At 39.2% G+C, this 5000-nt stretch overlaps 1 pseudogene; it reads right to left on the bottom strand.

Moving 5' to 3' along the window:
- Nucleotides 1-488: 488 nt before the first annotated feature.
- Nucleotides 489-2247, bottom strand: LOC135227167 (heat shock 70 kDa protein-like; annotated as a pseudogene).
- Between the last annotated feature and the right edge of the window lie 2753 nt (nucleotides 2248-5000).

Raw genomic sequence — 5000 nt, 5'->3', positions numbered from 1 at the left:
TTTTGGGTTAGAATCAGTCTGTTTCTCTTCAGATGTTATCCAGTATTAAATCAAGATTCATCTGCATTCAAATCTCTTTACATTTTCACATGAAAAAATGTCATCTTAGACCGGAGAGCTTCTTACATTTCGTAGACCTACAACGGGTTTAAGAAATATACAATTTTAAATACATTTCCATTGTTTCTCACTCTTACAATTCATCAAATTTATCAGCTTACACAACCTTATTTCACATTCAAAGCCTCACATCGGTTATCACTTATTTTTCAATCAGGAATCCGGCAATTTCAGTAATTACTAATTCTTGGTGGAAAATTTTTTTATTGATCTGATAATTATGTTTCTTTATTATCTGTTACACAAAATTAATAGAATGTAATTATGTATGTTTACCTCATCAATAATTTTTCGAAGTTTTCCATTTGACGCTATCATCAAATTATTAACTTAGGTTTTAATGAAATTGGTATAATTTTCATAAGTTTTATTAGAAAAATATGGTATAAAAATGACTAGATTATAAATACATTTTAACAGGTACCTGAGAAAAAGGGTCAACATATTGAAGGTAGATCCCATTAAGAAGATTTTCTTATAAAACTCGATACGAAAAAAACTATGAATTTCGTTTCTATAGACATTAGTCGACCTCTTCAATTACTGGTCCTTGACCTGATTGGGTCGAGTTATTACTGGAACCGCAGGATGACCTTGACCCTTGACCTGTTGTCCCTCCTCCGTAAATCTTGGCAGCGAGGGGCTTCCAACTTGCTTCCAGCTTCCTCATCTGGTCTTCCAGCTCCTCCTTCTCCGCCAGCTGGTTCCTGTCGATCCAGGTGAGGGTCTCTTCCAGCTGGTGCTTCATGTTGGCCCTTTCCTCTTCGTTCAGCTTGTTGGAGACGCTTTCCTCACTCAGTGTGCTCTTGAGGCTCAGACACAGAGACTCCAGCTGGTTCTTGGCGTCGATCCTCTCCTTCTGCAGGGCGTCTTCCGCGGCGTACTTCTCCGCCTCCTGCACCATGCGATTCGGATGTCCCTCCTTTACTCAGACGCCCTTTGTCATTTGGCGTTGATGGTGATCTTGTTCGACTTTCCGGAGGGACTTGTCTGCGGCAGACACGTTGTCCAGTAATCCCATTGTCCGTCGATGTCGAAGGTTGACCTCGATCTGGGGAACTCCTCGAGGCGCTGGAGGGATGCCCGTCAGGTCGAACTTTCCCAAGGAGGTTGTTGTCTCTGGTCATCGCCCTTTCGCCCTCGTACACCTGGATGGTGACGGCAGGCTGGTTGTCTGAGTAGGTTGTGAAGACCTGCGTCTGTTTGGTGGGGATTGTGGTGTTGCGCTTGATCAGCGCAGTCATGACACCTCCTACTGTTTCGATGCCCAGGGAGAGAGGAGCAACGTCAAGAAGGAGGAGGTCCTTAACTGCGTCTGACTGGTCTCCTCGCAGGATGGCTCCCTGAACAGCTGCGCCATAGGCTACAGCCTCGTCAGGATTGATCGATTTGTTTCAGTTCCTTCCCATTGAAGAAATCCTGCAGCATTTTCTGTACCTTTGGGATACGAGTCGAACCTCCAACCAACAAGGACAATGTCATCAATACTGTTCTTGTCTAACTTTGCATCCCTGAGGGTCTTTCTCAACTGGAGCCAAGAAAGTGCTGCGGAAGAGGTCAGCGCACAGTTCCTCAAATCTGGCACGTGTGATGGATGTGTAGAAATCGATTCCTTCATAAAGAGAATCAATTTCCACATTGGCCTGAGTTGAGGAGACAAAGTGCGTTTGGCCCTTTCACACGCTGTTCTCAGGACGCCTTAGGGATCTCTTGTTTCCTGATGATCCCTTCTTGTACTTCCTCTGGAATTCCTGAATGAAATGATTCACCAGACAGTTATCAAAGTTCTCTTCTCCTCCTAAATGAGTGTCGCCAGCTGTTGCTTTCACTTCAAAGACTCCATCATCAATGTTCAGAATAGACACATCAAAAGTGCCACCACCCAAATCGAAGATCAGTACATTCCGCTCTCTTCCCTGACCAGCTTTCTTGTCCAAGCCATAGGCAATTGCAGCTGCTGTAGGCTCATTGATAATTCTTAGCACATTTAACCCTGCAATGATCCCAGCATCCTTGGTAGCCTGTCTCTGGGAGTCATTGAAGTAAGCAGGAACTGTGATGACCGCGTCTGAAACTCTCTTACCCAAGTAGGCCTCTGCTGTCTCCCTTCATCTTGGTCAGCACCATGGAGGAGATCTCCTCTGGGTTGAAGGTCCTTAATTTGCTTCCCCTTTCCCTGTGCTCCACCTTGTCGCTTTTGGCTTACCAGATTCGCTGACAACCTTAAAAGGCCAATGTCTGATGTCACTCTGGACTGTGGGGTCGTCGAACTTCCTCCCAATCAACCTCTTGGCGTCGAAGATGGTGTTTGGTGGGGTTAATATAAGTATTTTATTATTATTATTATTATTATTATTATTATTATTATTATTATTATTATTATTATTATTATTATTATTATTATTATTATTATTATTATTATTATTATTATTATTATTATTATTATTATTATTATTATTACGTACGATGGATAAGCTTTAAAAAGATGAAAATGTATGAATTCACGAGAGAGATGTATTCGAAGATTTCTGTTGTTGTTGTTTATATATGACAAATTTATTATTATTTGGTTACAGATACTGTATGTATGATTGGTAGGCCTCAGCATGCGTGAAATTTATTCATACACGAGAATTTTTTTTTTTATGTATGACATATCTAATGTTATTTAGTTTTTCAGATTCTGTATGTATGATTGTGGATAGGCCTTAAAATGTTTAGTATTAACACTCTTAACCAATGTATTAAGGTGTCAGCTGTATACTACATAGGTTGTCAGGTAGAATAGAGTTTTCAGATCTGCAAGAGAAGAGGGTTTAAATAAAGTCAAATTGGGTCTTTTGTCTCCATTGACTACCACCAGAAGGTAAAGTGGGGATGTCCCATTATCATAGGCTGCTGCTGCTATCGAAAGACAAAATCAGGTCACTCATATAGGCTGGTATCAAAGGCGGAATTAGGTCACTGAAATTTCATAGGCAGCTATCAAAGGAGAAAATGAGGTCGTTCAGATATCATAGGGTGCTATCAAAGGACAAAATCAAGTCACTCATATAGGCTGGTGTCAAAGGCAAAATCAGGTCACTGGAAATATCATATGGTTCTATCAAGGGGGCAATGAGGTCATTCCATTATCATAGCCTGCTATCAAAGGAGAGAATGAGGTCGCTCAGATATCGTTGCTTGCTTATCAAAGGTGGAAAATAAGTTAGTTGCCTTACCATCGTGACCTCCTTACCCAGGGCAAAATGAGGTCACTCATATATCATAGGTCAAAGGTCAAAGGAAGCTGAAATAAAAACATTCTTGTCCCTGACCGATCTTCTCGTGTGGATTGCAATTTTATTTTTTATTTTTTTTTTTTTTTTTTTTTTTTTTTTTTTTTTTACTCAATTTTGAAGATCAAAGGCAGATTAGATGGTCAGACGTAGTGCACTTTACTAGTCCAGAGCTGCTCTCTCTCTCTCTCTCTCTCTCTCTCTCTCTCTCTCTCTCTCTCTCTCTCTCCATGTGTCTACATTACTTACCTGTGTGTGCTGATGTGTAGGGCCAAACTTCAAACTTCAACAAGTAAGTATATTTTTTAGTCTTTGGAAATATCATTATTTTTAACTAAAATTTAAATAATAGATATTCGCCTCGAGTCACGAGTAGTTTTTACCTAAGTTGGAGGTAGAATGATTGATTTTGGTTTTCTGTCAAAGAAAGCTATAGAGATGGCAACTCATCTGTCCGCCCTCACATCACAAAATCCAACTGAGGCTAGAGGGCTGCAAATTCGTATGTCGATCATTCACCCTCCGATCACCAAACAGAACAAATTGCAGCCCTCTAGCCTCAGTAGTTTTTATTTAAGGTTAAAAACAACTATATATGTCGTATAGAGTTGAAACTGTTACCAAAAGGAACCATCGTTTAGATAAATTATGAGTGAAAAAATCAAGTAGATTTTTTTTTTTATCGAAATGGAGGAAAATTTAGTCAGATCAGAAGCATTAAGAGAGAGAGAGAGAGAGAGAGAGAGAGAGAAAGTAACATCAAGTCCTTCGATTGACCAAAGGATCTCCTCGTTTCCTTCTTGCCTTCGGGCCTGGGCGAGAAAGGGGCGTTAGGTAGCGTTTCGCGTCCGAGGCCGTCTTAAGCCTGAATTCTTATAAGAATTTTGGTTGGAATTGGGTCAGAGTGAAAAATGTGTTTACTGTTTATGGATTTATTTATTTTCATTTATTTATTTATTGATAATTCATTTGTTTTTAATCATTTTTCTAATAACTGGACGCCATTATATTCTTTGGAAGCTTCAATTTCGAGTAAGTGGCCCCTTTGGTGGGCTTGTTCCATATGAATACGGTTGGTCTAATGATAATAATAATAATAATAATAATAATAATAATAATATAATAATGACTCATTGAAAATATCGACGACCCCGACTAGGGATTAGGTTCGGAAGAAGAAGAAGAAGAAGGAGAAGAAATAAGAAAACAATCTGATGCTCTAAATAGGCAAAAGGGTCACCAAGAGCGGCGGGAAGAGACAGACATCAAAAATAGCAACAGACCTGATCATTTGTACCACTAATGCGAATATCCAGAACATTAAAGAAAGAATATTCAGTTAGATAGTAATTCGTCCTGAGCGAGCGTTTCATTATCTATTTATATATATATATATATATATATATATATATATATATATATATATATACATACATACATACATACATACATACATATATATAAGCAAATACCACAGCAAAATGATACGCAGAAATCCGAGCGCTTTCGTCTTTACTAGACACTGTCGTGTCTTAGTAAAGACGAAAGCGCTTCGATTTCTGCCTATCATTTTCCTGTGGTATATGCTTTTAAATATATATA

This window comes from Macrobrachium nipponense, chromosome 15 (genome assembly GCF_015104395.2).
Source record: "Macrobrachium nipponense isolate FS-2020 chromosome 15, ASM1510439v2, whole genome shotgun sequence".
NCBI classification, from domain to species: domain Eukaryota; kingdom Metazoa; phylum Arthropoda; class Malacostraca; order Decapoda; family Palaemonidae; genus Macrobrachium; species Macrobrachium nipponense.
Note: the sequence above shows the minus strand (reverse complement) of the source record. Positions and strands in the feature narration are given on the sequence as shown.